Genomic DNA, 18,283 nt, shown 5'->3' with positions numbered 1-18,283 from the left:
TTAAAAGGCTAGTGTGATGTGCCAAAGAGTATGGGAACGAAGGGGAAAAGCTAATTCTGGCAGGCTTGGCTTTACATATTTAATTTTATCCCAGTGCATTTCTGTATGTTTTATGGTTTATTTGGAGTTTGGTTGTGTTCTGCTTTTGGAAAATAACATAAGATGGCCATACTTGGTCAGACCAAGGGTCTATCTAGCCTAGTATCCTGTCTTCCGATAGTGGCCAATACCAGGTGCCCCAGAGAGAATCCATCAAGTGATCCATCCCTTGTCGCCCATTCCCAGCTTCTGGCAAACAGAGGCTAGGGATACTATCCCTGCCCATCCAGTTAATAGCCATTGATGGACCTATCCTCCATGAATTTATCTAGTTCTTTTTTTAACCCTGTTATAGTCTTGGCCTTCACAACATCCTCTGGCAAAGAGTTCCACAGGTTGACTGTGTGTTGTGTGAAAAAATACTTCCTTTTGTTTGCTTTAAACCTGTTGCCTATTAATGTCATTTGGTGACCCCCAATTCTTGTGTTATGAGAAGGAGTAAATAAAACTTCTTTATTTACTTTCTCCACAGCAGTCCTGATTTTATAGATCTTTATCATATCCCCCCTTAGTCATCTCTTTTTCAAGCTGAAAAGTCCCAATCTTATTAATCTCTCCTCATATGGAAGCTGTTACATACTCCTAATCATTTTTGTTGCCCTTTTCTGAACCTTTTCCAATTCCAATATATCTTTTTTGAGATGAGGTGACCATATCTGCATGCAGTATTCAAGATGTGGGCATACTATGGATTTATATAGAGGCAATATGATATTTTCTGTTTTATTATCTATCCCTTTCTTAATGATTCCCAATATTCTGTTAGCTTTTTTGACTGTTGCTGCACATTGAGTGGATGTTTTCTGAGAACTAGCCACAATGACTCCAAGATATCTCTTTTGAGTGGTAACAGCTAATCTAGACCCCATCATTTTATATGTATAGTTGGGATTATGTTTTCCAATGTGCATTACTTTGCATTTATCAACATTGAATTTCATCTGCATTTTGTTACCCAGTTTTGTGAGATCCCTTTGTAGCTTTTCGCAGTCTACTTTGGACTTAACTATCTTGAGTAATTTTGTATCATCTGCAAATTTTGCCACCCTACTGTTTACCCCTTTTTCCAGATAATTTATGAATATGTCCCAGTACAGACCCCAGGGGGACACCACTTTACCTGTCTCCATTCTGAAAAATAACAATTTATTCCTTCCCTTTGTTTCCTATCTTTTAACCAGTTACCGATCCATGAGATGTAAATGGTTTTTTTATGTTGAGGGAGAAATTATGAGTGGTATAGCCTGGGGTAAAGTGAGTCCCCCGACCTAAAAGGGCATGGAGGCCAAAATTTAAGACAGGAGGGAGAGGTGAAGACTTCTGAGAGACCAAGGACTCTGTCCAGAGGGCCAAGAGTCTGTCTACAAAAACAACAAGGAGTCTGGTGGCACCTTAAAGACTAACAGATTTATTTGGGCATAAGCTTTCGTGAGTAAAAACCTGCATAGAGTGAAAGTGCATCCGAAGAAGTGAGGTTTTTACTCACGAAAGCTTATGCCCAAATAAATCTGTTAGTCTTTAAGGTGCCACCAGACTCCTTGTTGTTTTTGTAGATACAGACTAACATGGCTACCCCCTGATATAAGAGTCTGTCTAGTTATCTCGTGGTGCTCTTCGTTCCCCACCAGAGATCTGAAATCCTTTGCAGAGCAGACTCTGTGTAACCTGACCAGCAGTGGTGTAGTAGATTCTGCCGGTCTGGACTGGCAGCAGCACAAACTCGATGTTACAGGATAGGATTGGACTGGACCAGAAGTGATGGAGTGGACTTGACTCTGCAGGACCAGAGTCAGTGAAGCAGGACCTAGTGTAGCAGGGATTGCTGGATTGAAGTGGACAATTAGGGAGAGTCACCCACTAGCATTCACCCTGATCACCCCTAGACCCAGCTGGTCTAATAATTGAGCTTTAGGTGGGTGGGTATTGAGATTTTGGCCCTCTACCCGTGGGGCAAACTAAAACCCTGTGGAGATGGATTATACTGTTTGGTTTTGCTATGCTTATTTTATGTAAATGTTTGCGTTTTCCCAGGCTTTTGTTAAAGAGGATTCCTGTGTGCTTGGGAGTGGGGGCAGGGATGAGGCAAACCTAGACTTGTGACCAGGGAGGTTACCTTTTAGTTTTCTGGAGTCAGAAGTGGAAGTATGGCTTTGCATGGTGGCTCAAGCCATCCAGTTCTTTTATTTTTAGAAAAGGCCCATAGGCTTATTGAACCTGGTCGTTGTTGCTGCCATCTGCCACCTGGCAGAACGGTTTCATAAATAATTAAAAAAAGTGAAAGAATAAGATTAAGGCTTTGAGAGGGTTGGATCATGTCTTTTTGCCTGTGATACGTGTGTCCTAAGGTGCATAGGTGTGTCTGTAAATGAAGTATTTCCTACCAATAGTTCTGTGTTTGCAGCTATACTATCTTGTGCTGTGCTCTTGTTAGATATCAGTCGCTAAACAGAGATGGATCAATTAGAAGGTTGGATGGGAAACCTATAAGGAACACCAGTGTGCTACAGATGATGGTGTTGATTCAGTAGGTGGCATTTTTGCCTTGACTTCATGCTTGAAGTAGGCTCCTGAGGGCAGAGAGAGCTATCCTTATGCATTTGTGCAAAGTCTAGCACAACAGGGCCCTGATATTGATCGAGGCCTTGAGATGCTACTTGTGATTGGGGCATATAAACCCCAAATGGTCTGGAATGGGTAACAAATTGCAGTGAGCACAGTCAGCCCTGCCTGGGCAGGAAGGAGAGCTCAAAGCTGGGGAGACAAGCCTGGTTGGAGTCATGAACCGAACAGGAGTGTGGCCAGTCTGATCATGCCTAGACTCTAGAGGCCTGACACTGGACTCTTTGAGTTTCACAGGGATCTATGACTGGTTGTTAATCCAGGCCATGGCACGGAGTACTCCACCTGCGGGGAAGAGTGAGGTCTGAGAGCTGAACCAGAGGGTGGATAATACATGACAGGGACTGAGAACTAAGCTTGGCTGGGGCAAAGACTCATTTATTTGTGTTTGTTTTGGGACTGTGAATTTGGACCCAGCTACCACAGAGAGGGTATTGGGGTTGGTTTGACTTTTATAGTGACCTGACCGGATGGCTGAACCATGAGCCACCAGAGCCATCTTGGGAAACGTGAGGCATAGTGGCTGGGGGGCACAGTGCCTAGCCATGATGAGGCACATGGGTGGTGATCCAATGACACTACTGCTTAATAACTAATGCTCTAGCATGGTACAAAGGGTATTCTGCTGCTGATGGCACCATCTTCTGGAGGAGTGATAGAACTGCTGCAGCTTGTGGCATTTTCTGTCAAAACACGGATGTTAACCTCAGAGTCTTTGCCTCATTTGAGAGCTATTAATTACATTCTAACGTCCTAATTCCCCTTGTAATTTCAATGGTATATGGTTTATTTCTAGACCCTAATCCGAAGGCCACTGAAGTTAATGGGAGTCTTTCCAGTGACTTCAACGGGTTAGGATCTGGCATGTGTTTCCTCATTTCCCATTCCCTGCCCCCCTGCCCGGCGCCCCCAAATACTTTTAAATGGCTGCTGTGCTTTACCCGAGAAGACTGTATTTCACTGGTGGATAAAATGATCTCTCTATATATCATTATAGAACTCTGGGATTGTTTGTGTTGAAGGGCGCTATGTAGAATGACAGGTTTCAGAGTGGTAGCTGCGTGTAGCGGGGTGGTCACCTGTTCCGGCCCTGGAAGGGTCAAAGCTAGCCCTGGGATAGGGCTGAGGCTGCGAAGCAAAGCCTGGGTTGATTGGGGAAGTAACAGCTGGGACCATGCCCCAATCAGGCCCAGCTGGCCCCTATAAGAGGCTGTGAGTCAGGAGCCCAGAGACTCTCTCTCTCTCTGCCTGTAGAGAGAGAAGGGCCTGGCTGCTGGAGAGCTGAGCAGGGTACTGACAGTGGAGCAGGGCTGGGGGAAGGCTAGGGGAGCTGGGGAGCTCCAGCCTGGAAAACCCCCAGGCTGCAGGCCTAGCTGAGGGCCTAAGGCAGGTACTGGGGTTGCAGAGGGACAGCCCAAGGTTAGGCAGAGGCAACAGGTCCAACCCCCCCGCCAGTGATGCATGGCCTTTACAGACTGCAGTCTGCCCCAGTGAGTGGGGGCCAGATGGTGACTGGCAGTAGCCACTGAGGCGAAGTGGCGGTAGGGGGCTGGGGGTTCCCCTGGGAAATGAGACCCAGAGAGCTGAAGGGGTACTGCCAGGGGGCAGCACCCAAGGGAAAGGAGCACTGGGATCTGGGAGGGACACAGGACCAGCGACAGGTGAGACTTGGGCCTGCAGAGGGCGCTCCAAAGGCTGGAGAGCTAATTTCCTGGATGACCAGCAGGAGGTGCCGCAGGGTGAGTTGTTGCACCGTTATACCGTGTTAGTCAGCAAAAACAACGAGGAGTCCTAGTGGCACCGTAGAGACTAACAAATTTAGATTGGACTTCTATATTGAGTGCTTCCACCGATGTGCACAGGCTGAAATCGTGGAAAAGCAGCATCACTTGCCCCATAACCTCAGCTGTGCAGAACACAGTGCCATTTACAGCCTCAGAAACAACTCTGATATTATAATCAAAAAGGCTGACAAAGGAGGTGCTGTCGTCATCATGAACAGGTCGGAATATGAACAAGAGGCTGCTAGTCAACTCTCTGACACCACAGTCTACAGGCCATTACCGTCTGATCCCACTGAGGGTTACCAAAAGAAACTACACCATCTGCTCAAAAAACTCCCTGAAGAAGCACAGTAACAAATCTACACAGACACACCCCTTGAGCCCTGACCAGGGGTATTCTATCTGCTACCCAAGATCCATAAACCTGGGAATCCTGGATGCCCCATCATCTCAGGCATTGGCACCCTGACAGCAGGATTGGCTTTGTAGATTCTCTCCTCAGGCCCTACGCTACCAGCATTCCCAGCTATCTTCAAGACACCACTGACTTCCTGAGGAAGCTACAATCCATTGGTGATCTTCCAGAAAACACCATCCTAGCCACTATAGATGTAGAAGCTCTCTACATCAAGATTCCACACAAAGATGGACTACAAGCTGCTAGGAATAGCATCCCTGATAATGTCACAGCAAACCTGGTGGCTGAACTTTGTGACTTTGACTTCACCCACAACTATTTCAGATTTGGGGACAATTTATACCTTCAAGTCAGTGGCACTGCTATGGGTGCCTGCATCGCCCCACAGTATGCCAACATTTTTATGGCTGGCTTAGAACAATGCTTCCTCACCTCTCGTCCCCTAGTGCCCCTACTCTACTTGCGCTACATTGATGACATCTTCATCATCTGGACCCATGGGAAGGAGGTCTTTGAGGAATTCCACCAGGATTTCAACAATTTCCACCCCACCATCAACCTCAGCCTGGACCAGTCCACACAAGAGATCCACTTCCTGGACACTACAGTGCAAATAAGCGATGGGCACATAAACACCACCCTATACCGGAAACTTACTAACCGCTATACTTACCTACATGTCTCCAACTTTAATCCAGACCACATCACACCATCCATTGTCTACAGCCAAGTTCTAAGATACAACTGCATTTGCTCCAATCCCACAGAGACAAACACCTACAGGATCTCTATCAAGCATTCTTAAAACTACAATACTCACCTGGTGAAGTGAAGAAACAGACTGACAGAGCCAGAAGGGTATCCAGAAGTCACCTACTACAGGACAGGCCCAACAAAGAAAGTAACAGAACGCCACTAGCCGTCACCTACAGCCCCCAACTAAAACCTCTCCATCGCATCATCAAGGATCTACAACCTATCCTGAAGGACGATCCCTCACTCTCACAGACCTTGGAAGACAGGCCAGTCCTCATTTACAGACAGTCCCCCAACCTGAAGCAAATACTCACCAGTAACTACACACCACACAACAAAAATGCTAATCCAGGAGCCAATCCCTGCAAAAAACCCTGTTGCCAACTCTGTCCGCATATCTATTCAAGGGACGCCATCATAGGACCTAACCACATTAGCCACACCATCAGGGGCTAGTTCACCTGCACATCTACCAATGTGATATATGCCGTCATGTGCCAGCAATGCCCCTCCGCCATGTACATTGGCCAAATCGGACAGTCTCTATGCAAAAGAATAAATGGACACAAATCAGACATCAAGAATTGTAACATTCAAAAACCAGTAGGAGAACTCTTCAATCTCCCAGGACACTCAATAACAGACTTAAAAGTGGCAATTCTTCAACAAAAAAACTTCGAAAACAACTTCAATGAGAAACTGAAGAACTGGAATTAATTTGCAAACTGGGCACCATCAAATTAGGCCTGAATAAAAACTTGGAGTGGATGGGTCACTACAAAAAGTACTTTTCCCTCTCTTGATATTCACCCCTTCTTGTCAACTGTTGAGAATAGGCCACTTCCACCTTAATTGAATTGGCCTTATTAGCACTGACCCACCACTTGGTAAGGGAACTCCCATCTTTTCATGTGCTGTAATATTAATACTGCTTACTGTATTTTTCACTCCATGCATCTGATGAAGTGGGTTTTAGCCCACAAAAGCTTATGCCCAAATAAATTTGTTAGTCTCTAAGGTGCCTCAAGGACTCCTCGTTGTTTATGTAGAATGATTGAATGTATCAGATATTTAATATTTAATCCGATGAGTCTCTCAACAAAAGAGCAGATGAAACTGTATGTTAAACAGGGGCACATTTGATATGGCAAAAGTGGCAAGCACTTCCACTGGAAGGGAGGAAGTCTTTGCATCGTAAGGCTTATGTACAACATGGATCAGAACTTTTGTCAAAGGCCACGAAGCCTCCATCACTTTATTTACTACTATTACTTGTGGACGTGAATGCTTGCTTTTTTTTTTTTTTAAGAGATGCTTTCTACATCAAAAATAGGAGGGGGTCAACTGGTACTTTCCAACTCCAAAGCTATTAACAGAATATCCAAATCCAAAATTATCAGAATAAAGGATTCCTGTATCCAAATTTAGTCTGTTTAACCCACAATTGTGCTAAAGCAATTAAAAGTGCACATTCTCTTCTTAATAGAAAACAAAATATGTTCCCCCTGTAAAAAAGGATTTTTCACATAAAAGTGAAATCTTCTGTCTGTGTGATTTTTTTTTTTTTATTAAATAAACTAAATGCAACTCTCTGGCTACTAATCACATTCAGCTTTTCAGTCACTCTTCTTTGTTTTACATAAGTACTGGAGTCAGTTTATAAACCTTCCAAAAATAGAGCTGAAGCTCAACAAAAAGTAGATAAACCAGGACTATGTCCCCTTACAGTGGTGTCATTACATGGGTATTTGCGTATTTGCTCTAGTGAAAGGATAAAAATACTATCAATTTATGCAACAAACTGGTTACGCACTATGCCATCTTTTCCCCCGACTCTAGCACCTTGTGACATTTGGCTGTTTTGTTTTAATTTTTAAAGGCAAATACCTTAATCTAGGATGCAAATGGGAACAGCCTGTTCCCTAAGCATTCTGGGATTGCTGTACTGTTCCTGATGGTTATGCAAGGTCTGCTTTTTTTCCTCCCTTCCCTAGATAACCTAACTGAAGTGGGGCCTATGAAAACGTTCTAAATGTTAAAGGACAGAACATTCTCTTATTTGTTACACCTTTTGTCAATACAGAAAACAAACAGCTTAGCGCGAACCTGTATATTTTAAACTCTGCATTTTCTTAACAAATGTTCAACTGTATTACATCAGCTAGGAAACAGATATATGATTAACCTTGTTTGAGGCTAAATTATGTTATGCAAAGCACCAGCTCTGTCTTTGTTCAAATGGTGAACTGTTTTGTTTCTCCAAAAAGGACATATTTGTGAAATTGGGTGTGAATAAGGACATCAACAGTGAGATCTGTTCATCAAATCTAGATATAGGCACCCTCTTTACCATGTTATCTGCCTGTAGTGTAGTCAACAGTCCCTTAAATAACTATTTGTTCTAAGTTAAGGATACCTTCTGTGATGACTGTAGGCAGCACAGGACGTGTGTCTGAGAGCTAGTGTAATGGGAGTGTATGGCTGTATGCCTCTACAATAATCCCTTTTGCAAGCACTACAGCCAGTTGTTACTCCTTCTTCTCTATCATGGCAGACAGTACTCTGTGAATGATAAAGATTAGAGGTGGCTGAAAAACCAATTTCCTTCCTATGGGATGACTTCCCAATTCCCAATTTTTCAAAAAATCAATAGATCACATTTTTTTGCAGAAGGGCAAGTCTCAACAGCCTGTTACAGGAATTGAAATGGTATTTCTTGGCTTGCTCCCAGACAGCTCTTGGAGAAACTGGAGGCCTTGGGTCCCCAAAAGCTCAGAGGCAGATTGCCCTGGGGACGGGGATCTTTCATTTCAGTTTTCCTGATGGAGTCCTGACTCAGTTTTCTATTATACTATTACAAAAAAGGATGTAATTAAGAAGTTGCAGTAAAACTGATATTGCATTGAAAACAAACATGTTTTGTTTGAATACAGTTTAGTTTAATTACTTTCAGTATATTGTTCAGCTTGGCATTGAGTGGTGAGATGGAACTTCACACAGATAACAATGGCAATAAAACATACAGCGAGGACAACAAATGTGTGCTTTATTATGTAAGCAGGACAAGTATAAAATTTTCTTTCTATTAAATGAAGGAAATCCATGAACATTTATTTAAGGTTAATTGCTCTCATCAATAAATTAAACAATAAAAAATTAGGAAGTATAAAGTTGAGGATTAAAAGGTTGCAAAGTTAAGCACTCTCAAATTAGAAAACACCAAACTGAATGCTGCCCATGCAACTTTAATTTGGCTCCCTTGTGTGTGCATTATATTAGAGCCTTCTCCTTTGCTACACAACATGATTCATATTGGTCCATTTGATGCAATGAAGGTGGCAAGGGTTCTGTGGAAAAAATAGTATGAAAGACTATTATAATACGTGTATGCAAAGGGGACAAATTAAGGTTGCAAAACCAGCCAGCAGATCTCAAACTGTGTACAGCAGTTGTAGATGATGGCACTTTCTCCTCTATAGTTGCTTCTAAGTATTCATTAGAGCTGAATGGATAATTGATTTTTCTGTTTTGGGGGTGTCACGTTATTAATTTGAACTGGGACCATATAGAACATGGTTGCAACCAAAGTCCTGTAGTGGCACCACATCTTGTATAAAGGGAGTCAAATGAGGTGTCTAAGACAGGGTTATGGTTTGCTGGTTATAATTATGCTGTCTATATGTGTGTATCAATTTTGTGCTTGAAGTTATGAATATTGGCTCTATACTGTCTGTATTTCAAACTTATGCTATGCTTCTGGGAAACATCCCAGACAAGTTGGTGTTATCTCTACCTAGCCTGCTTGATGGCCCATTAAGGACCATCAGCTATACAACTGACCCATTGAGGGAAGGCAGATACGCCTTGTAACTCAGCAAAGTATGCAGGGACGTGCTCATGTGACTGCAGACTCCATCTTGCTGTGATTTTCCACAATAAGAACAAAGAGGTATTCTTACACCTGGAAAAGACTATAAAAGGCTGATGCCTGATCTCCATCTTGTCTTCAATCCTGCTTCTTACCTTTGGAGGGACTTTGCTACAAACTGAAGCTCTGCACAAAGGACTGATGACCCATCCCAGCTGGGGATGTATTCCAGAGATTTGATCTGAACCTGCAGTTTATTCTATCACTGCTACAAGTCTGAACCAAGAACTTTGCCATTACTGTATGTAATTGATTCCATTTAACCAATTCTAACTCTCATCTCTATCTTTTTCCTTTTATGAATAAACCTTTAGATTTTAGATTCTAAAGGATTGGCAACAGCGTGATTTGTGGGTAAGATCTGATTTGTATATTGACCTGGGTCTGGGGCTTGGTCCTTTGGGATCGAGAGAACCTTTTTTCTTTTAATGGGGTATCGGTTTTCATAACCATTTGTCCCCATAACGTGTGGCACTGGTGGTGATACTGGGAAACTGGAGTGTCTAAGGGAATTGCCTGTGTGACTTGTGGTTAGCCAGTGGGGTGAGACCAAAGTCCTCTTAGTCTGGCTGGTTTGCCTTAGAGGTGGAAAAACTCCAGCTTAGGGCTGTAACTGCCCTGTTTTAAGCAATTTGTCCTGAATTGGCACTCTCGGTTGGATCCCGCCAGAACCGCATTGTTACAGGGGGCCAAACCAAAAAACTTTGTTCAGTTCAAACTTGGATTGAAATTGGTTTTGGTTTTACTCCCCAAAACAGGGGAAGTTGTGAGGAAACAAACGTTTTCTTACATCTGTGTGTGTGTGCGTATTCAGGAGTTTTCTCCAACCATTTTAATTAGCTAAATTTTGTAATGAACTGTCAAAAATATGTTTAAAAATGAAATGTTGGAACATTCTATTCTGAAATGGCCAAAACAAACCATTTTAACTGATGTTTCCCGTTTTTTCCCCCATCTGAAACTACTTGCTGAACTGAAGTGGAACGTGCAAATAGTTATTATTTCCCCGCAAATACATTTTTTGGCAAATTTACTATTCACTGAAAAATTTTCACCCAGCTCTCGTATCTGCTGTAAAGAAGCAGGGGTTATAAGGGGACTTTGCAGCTACAATGGGAGGGAGGAACAGAGCTAACCTGAGGAAGCTGGAGGCTTCTCAGTGGGGTGCTTGAGGGGCACAACAGGTACCACCAAAGGTCCAGAAATCTGAAGAGTTTATTTGGAAAAATCTCAATACACTAATGTTCATATTACTGAATATGCACAGACTTATTTACATAACTGCCAGCAAATGACCTGATTGCCAGAAATCAAGACTGATGAGCTATGGCATGAACTGAGCTTTAGTAACATAGGAATTGCTGTTCCTGGGGGGCTCTGGCATCACCCCTAGCCAAGCGTCTTGTTCTGACTGCTCCATTACTTTTGGATTGGAGAGGGGTAAGACAGGATTCTCTGGCTGCCCTGCCAGCTCCTGCCTGACCTGGAGGGTGAGAAGATCTCTCTGGCTTTGGCTTCTGTTCCCTAGCTGTTACTCATAGACCCTGATGGTCCTGGAGGGAAGGCAAGAGGAACTGCCCAGTGTCAATCTAGCCATAGCTCCAAGACTATGGCCATGGGTGAGTTGAGGGACTATGTTCTCTCTATGCCATGTCTCTGTCTCTGCCATGCTCCTGGAGGACTGTAACCACAGGGACATAGTTGAGAGTGGCTCTAATCATAGAGATGTGTCTGTGTTCTCCAGATCAGGACTGAACTCCTAAGCAGGAGAAGTTGAGGAAGCAGCAAAAAATAGGAGTTTTGTGGCCAAAGCAGGAACTTGAATAGGTCTGTGTGTAAGAGAGAGTGATGTAGATGGGGAGGGTTGCAGGGAGGTGTGAGGGCAAGGGGGAGGAGATGTAGACGCAAAGCTCACAGTAGGATTCACTTTTGTAAAAAATTGATTTCATTTTTAAAGCTTATTACCTGACTTCTGTATGGATGATTTTGTTAAGGTGCTTTCACTTTCCTGTTAGTGCTACATATATACATTGCACTAGAACAGTGTGAGCCTGCAAATGGGATTGTGACTAGGAGAGAAGATGTGAGTGTCTCCTCATGCTCTCTCACAATGTTTGACTTGAGGAAAGTGTGCTAATGCCTGGTACAAACAGTCAGTGTGACAGAGAAAAAGTTCTATTGCCTGTGGGGCCTTCACACCAGCTGGGGGTTACTGGAGCAGAGACGTGTTCTCTGGCTACACTCCACTCATCCAGCCGCATCTCTGATGATGTGCCGCCGAGGCCAAGGCCAGGCAGCCAAGTGAAATAGAGCTGGTGCTACTGCCTCTACACCAGCTGAATGTTCTCTTGCATGGGGAGAATCCCCTTCCAGCTGGTTAAGTTGGGTTTCTTTCCATGTTGACCTGCTTTGCCCCACTCCAGCAGTACTGACAGAGGCCAGGATCTGGTTGACTGTATGGATTTTGACCTAGAGAAGGTTGGGAAAGGCATTTGCTCAAAGTAGCCTGACAGATCAGTGATCTATTCAATCCTTATGCAAACCAAAATATCTTCTGAGTCTCAAAATGAAACTACATTAGTCCCAGAGGCCAAGCCGTTCTTGAATTGGATCAGAGTTATAAATGATAGCACTAGTTTTAATAGGTTACTAGACCAAGCACTTAAACAAACCTATTAACACTAACAAACTCCAGCATTTAATAGGCTGAATGTGAATTTTTCCATGCGGAGAGCAGTGGCTGCCAGATATTTTAAACATGTGGGACATGGTGATTATCGTTCGTCTCTCATTTACACGTGTGTAAATCAGGAGCAACTGCACTGAAATCAGTGGAGGCATACTGTGTGGTTATTTTGGTGTTGGACTTGCTCAAAGCTATTAGTCCTGTCAGCTAAATACACAATGGTGGAGAGAATGGTTACAGATAGTTTCATGCTCAGCAAACATCCTGGGGTGTTATGTGTAACACAAACAGTTTGCAGTGCAGAGCTAAGAGCTGCGTTAGAACTGCACTAAGAACTCCAACAGTCTGCATGTAACGTCATGACAAAATTTTGGCCAACTGTCTTTTAAATACATTATAAATGAATCCAGATTGTGGTCTAGTTTTCAGACTGGATGCCTCAATAGCACATCCAAGTCTTGCTTTTAACGTACTCCGGTTGATCACGCTCATTATAAAGGATAGCTTGAATATCTAAATGAAAGATTTGAGTGTCTTAAGGGATCCACACTTGAAAATGGGCTCTCCTCGTCTTTATTTAATTACCAATAGGATTATGTACAAAGCCTAAGTAATTTTAGGGTTTTGCAACTCACCTCCCCATAGAAGCCAGTAGTTGAGAATCTTTTTTGTGATAGTTAAAAAATAATTTAAGTTTATTAGCCCAGTATTTGGACAACATTTATCAAAACAACAACGAGCCAGCAAACTAAACTACGAACAGTATTTAGAAATGAGAACAACATGCCGCTAATAAACAGAAAGCAACAATGTATTCAACATTCTTCACTTACATATCGTAAATAATCCAATATACGGTACATAGAATTTAAAAGGAAACATTAAGGTATAGCATGTTGCCTTGAAAGGTAGTATACATAGCTTAATTATGGCTGATATCAAGGAAGAGAAAATGGGATCTGTGAGTAAACTTGGGGAGAAATAAATTCTAGAAAGGTAGACTGGGTATCTGTAGAGCCGCACAAGAAGCCGTCCTGAGGAGACCTCCATAAATCATGGGGCTCCTCTTTTTCCCAAACAAAGATCAAAGCCACTATTAAAGCCCCAGAGATACAGCCAACCATGTCACCCAGCAAGCATCTGCTGTGGGCGAGAGATAAACCAAGTAATGTCTTTGTGAGTACCCCCATCACAAAATAGTAGCCATGTGGATTGGCTTGTTGATGTCTCCTTCACTTTCAATGGCCACTATGGAGACAGCACCCTGTTGAACAATGCTGTGTTCCTGGTTGACAGCTCTGTTTCAGAGCTGCTGGTCAGTGGCAAACCACGGGGCTTCTCACACACCATCCCCAAGGATCATGGGAAAGGAGTTGTGGATGCTGTCTCCTAATTAGATAATAGGTTTTAAAAGCCATGGAGTAATTATGCAGCTACCTCCTCTTTTCCCAGTGTTTGATTTGTGATGTATAGTCACAGGCTCAGAGCATGGAATTCTGTCTGGGTCCATGCTGCAGAGTCCCATAATAGCACAAGAATTTTGTAAAGGAAAGACAACCCAGTTTTTAGTGGACAGCTCTACCTCTGACCAACCATTGCCACAACTCAACCTCGAGGGCAATCTTTGCAAAGAAACCAAGGACTGAATAAGCATGGATCAGGAGGGGCCTATATAAAGCCCAGGAGCTAGGCACTGCAGGGAAGTGGGCTGTAGTCACTCCCTGGGTGAGGGAAGGTGGGGCTTGCAGCAAGCAGCCTATAGTTGCTCCCTAGCAGGAGGGAGTTTGGGTTGGCAAACTCAGAGTAGAGGGAGGACCAGAAAGGGTAGGAAAGGCTCAGGGGAAAGCAGCAAGATAGGAGTGCAAACCATGGCAGCTGATTAGAGGGCCCCTGAGCTGAAACCCGGAGTAGAGGGCCTGGGTTCCCCTACCAGCTACTGAGGACCTGGTATAGATCAGGCAAAGGACAGTAGACTGCCTGGGATGATTTGTTCTGGAAAGACTTTGTTCCACCCCCTCCCCAGAAGGAGGAACCCTGTAGTGGCGTGGCTATAGGGCCAAGTCACAAAGAGGAGGCTGTGATTCCTGGAGTGAGAGGGACCCAGTAGGTGAAAAAAGATGATGGGTAAGGTCATTGCCTGAGGAGGGCAGCACCTGGCTGAGCTAATACCCAGGATGGCCAGGCAGAGGCACCTAGTGGTGCGTGGGCCCCATGACATAAACATACACTGTTACCAGGGCCGGCTCCAGCATTTCTGCCGCCCAAGCAGAATTGTTTACTTAAATCTTTAGTGTTTAAATCAGTCTTAGTTTTTGGTGACTTGCCAAACAAAACTTGTATCTGAATAATGAACTGACATTGCTGATAATAGTGGATTTTGGAAAGAACTAAGGGAAAATGAAAATTTATATCAATCCTTTGGGGATATTTTGAACATATACATATAAAGATCAGGAAAGAGTGTAGCAGTCACATGCAAACCATAAAAAAGATGGAGATAAGAACAAAAATTCTCTTTAGAATGATACCCCCCTGCCTTGTGCATCTATGCTATCCTCCACTGATGCCTGACTAGATTAGCAGCTGTGTTCAAATCATTTAAATCCATGAATAACAAAGCAGTTGCCTAGCAGAATAATTATCATTATGGTGTGTTGTTCTGCACTAAGAAGGAAGGATAACTTCTTCCATATTTTAAGGAATTACTATTCCTTTTTTACATTCTGTACCTAATGTTCCTTATTTCAATCAAATATTAATGCTCTAAACAGGCTGCTAGTATACAACAGTTATGATAGATTAATTTCACACCTGTTGCTGAGTCTTTCAGTTACTCTTGAGGGATTGCAAGAGCCATGAGCCATTAGTTCTAATAAGATATTTAATTAAAAAATTATATATATCCAAAAGCCAATTTAGAAAAACAACTGTACAGGCACGTGAAGATGAGATGTAGGAAAAAACAGGCATTTTAAAAAGAAGTGTAAGCTGTCTAAATAGCTGAATGAAACAAGAACACAATAATATCTAATGACCCTCAAGGGAAAAATCTTACTTGTCTTACTCACACTAGTAAGGTGATACTAATTGCATGAATAAGGCGAGAAGGATTTGGTTCTTAGTGTTCAGAAACCTACATGTAGGAGTTCTGATTTGAGGATGGAGACCAAATTGTGGCTTGTTTAACCTGACCATTTAAATATCTAAATTTCCTTTTCTTTCCAGGACTGATAGACGCAGTAAAATCTACAATGCAACAGTGCTTTGAGACATTCAGATGGAAAGTACTATATGCATGTAAAGTAATGGTCATTGTCCAGTATAATTCAAAATTGGGTTTTAGTCTGGAGAAGAGAAGACTGAGAGGGGACATAAGTTTTCAAGTACATAAAAGGTTGCTGTGAGGAGGAGGGAGAAAAATTATCAGACAAACACCCGTCTGTAATGGTAGATAATACTTAATCCTGCCATGAGTGCAGGGGACTGGAATAGATGACCTCTTGAAGTCCCTTCTATGATTCTGTTGACCCTTATTTTGAAAATTAACTTTTTGGGCTTTTATAATGCATTCTGAAGACCTCCTAAACTTATTCGAGGTGCCAAGTTTACAGTGAAGGAAAAAGAAGTTAGAGATCAACAGCTCTGGGCATGTTCTAGTCTGGAATACCAAAACTTAATGTATCTTTTCAAAAATAATATAATAGTACACTTAATTCAAAAAACAGTCAGCTAGAGCTATTGATTAACTACTCACAGTCAAGTGAAATGTGCAAGCTGTAAGTCACTAAAATGTTTCTTTATGAAGTGCCATCTGCCTGAGAGCTTCAGATTGTCCTCTGGTGTAAATCTGCATGGAGTTGATCTACATTGGTTTACACCCTCTGAAGCTATAACTCTCTATTTTTGTTGTATTTTCACTCCTATCCTTTAGTATTGTCCATGGCTGGACTATATGATAACTCTCTGCAATAACAAAGCCCTTGCAGAAGCCTGCAGTGTTTGCACAGAATGGTTGAACATGTGATTACTTAAATTACAATGAGTTTTTTTTCTGGAGGTTTTCTTTTAGCACTGACTTTTGTGTGAGTTTGATTGTCTCTCTGAATAATCTAGCAATAAAAAGTCTTGGAACTAATTTCAGTGAATCTTATTTTGCAACATAGGTTGATGATAAAGCTATATAGTCAAAGATGCGATCCCATGTAACTGAGGTTGTATACAAGTAATTGAGATGCAAGTATAGGCCTGGCCTATAGGGCTAAGTCAGGGTTGGGCAAACTATAGCTGGCGGGCCGGATCCGGCCCATCAGGGCTTTGGATCTGGCCCACGGGATTGCCCCCCGTGGCGCCATGGGCCCTGCATCACTCTTAGAAGCAGCCGGCTTCATGTCCCTGCTGCCCCTGGGGAAGGAGGCAGAGGGCTCCGTGTGTTGCCCTTGCCTCCAGGCACCGCCCCCGCAGCTCCCATTGGCTGGGAACAGGGAACCGCAGCCAATGGGAGCTTTGGGGGAGGTACCTGGAGGCACGGCAGGGGCAGTGCACCAGAGCCCTCCCCCCCCAGGGGGCCGCAGCACTTCCTGGAGCGGGGCCAGGGACAGGGCTGGCAGGCAGAGAGTCTGCCCTGGCCCTGGTGTGCGCTACTGCCACCCCAGAGCTGCTTTAGGTAAGCGGCGCTGGGCCGAAGCCCAAACACCCCTTGCCCTAAGCCCCCTGCCTGCACCTAACACCCCTCCTGCACCGCAGGTCACTGCCCTGAGCTCCCTGCTGCACCCCAATCCCCTGCCCTGAGCCCCCTCCCACAGTTTGCACCCCTCCTGCACCCCAACCCCTTTCCCTGAGCCCCTTCATATACCCCACACCTCTCCTCTGCCCCAATCTCTTGCCCTGAGCCCCTTCCTGCACACTGCACCCCCTTCCACACCCCACACTCCCTCCCACACCCTAAGCCTCTGCCCCTGCCCTGCATACAATTTCCCCACCCAGATGTGGTCCTTGGCCCAAAATGTTTGCCCACCCCTGGGCTAGATAATTTGGGAGGTCGCCCTGGGTGCTAACTTCCAGAGGCACTAAATCCGAGTCTCTGTGTGTGAGATGTGTGTGTGTTCAGCCTAAAGAGGAGGGTGCCAAAACATTTGGCCGCTTGTCCGGTCTGGTGTGGGTATGGGGTCTTTTTTTGACTGATCCACTTGGGGATATGGGGTGTGAGAACCAAAAATGATTTCTGCTCTGAGTGGCAAAACACCTGAAAGTACAGAAACCATGGTGATGGTCTCTGCCATAAAAACTAGTTAGAATTTGGCTAATGCTTTTTTTAAATTACTAGCATCACTGGAATGTAGAATAATGAAACTGCATTTTGGAACCTGTGAAGATGATAGTCCTGAGATATACAGGAAAAAGCTAAATATTTTTGTTTATTCTTAGAAGTGAAGGAATCCTCTCTTGTAGAAAGAGCATTTCAAGCATTTTGGATGGAAAATTTACAAATGGAATCTTTTAAGTTTCTGAAACTTCTCGTTTCAGATTGATCTGCATGTTTCAGGAGAGCAAACTTTTGGTGCTGAAATCCACCTTTCCAATCTGCGGGGAGTTTTGCTTCATGTGCTTTGCATTGTGACACATGTTGTAACAACCAAACATGCCCCTCAACTGCAAAAAATCTTTAAATGCCAATTTACTGGAGTGGATTTAGTTAATATTGATTTGGATGGACATGTCAGGTACTATGAAGAGATTTAGCTGTATCCACACAGCTTACAGGTTTATTTTTTTAAGATTGGTTCAAAAGCTTTAGTTCAGGGAGGAAGTAGTGTGTAGACTAAATATTTGTCTTCTTATATTCTAAAGACGAGGTTTTTTTTCTCTTCAGAATACTGAAGTACAGGATAATTAAGTGCTGTTTGAGGATTTAACATCTGCTGTATTAGTCAGCTAAGTGGATTTGTAGTCATGATGAAAAGTTTCACTTCTGTGTTTGGGGCAGGAAATAAAAT

Source organism: Trachemys scripta, chromosome 8 (genome assembly GCF_013100865.1).
Source record: "Trachemys scripta elegans isolate TJP31775 chromosome 8, CAS_Tse_1.0, whole genome shotgun sequence".
NCBI lineage: Eukaryota > Metazoa > Chordata > Testudines > Emydidae > Trachemys > Trachemys scripta.
This window is presented reverse-complemented; position numbering follows the sequence as displayed.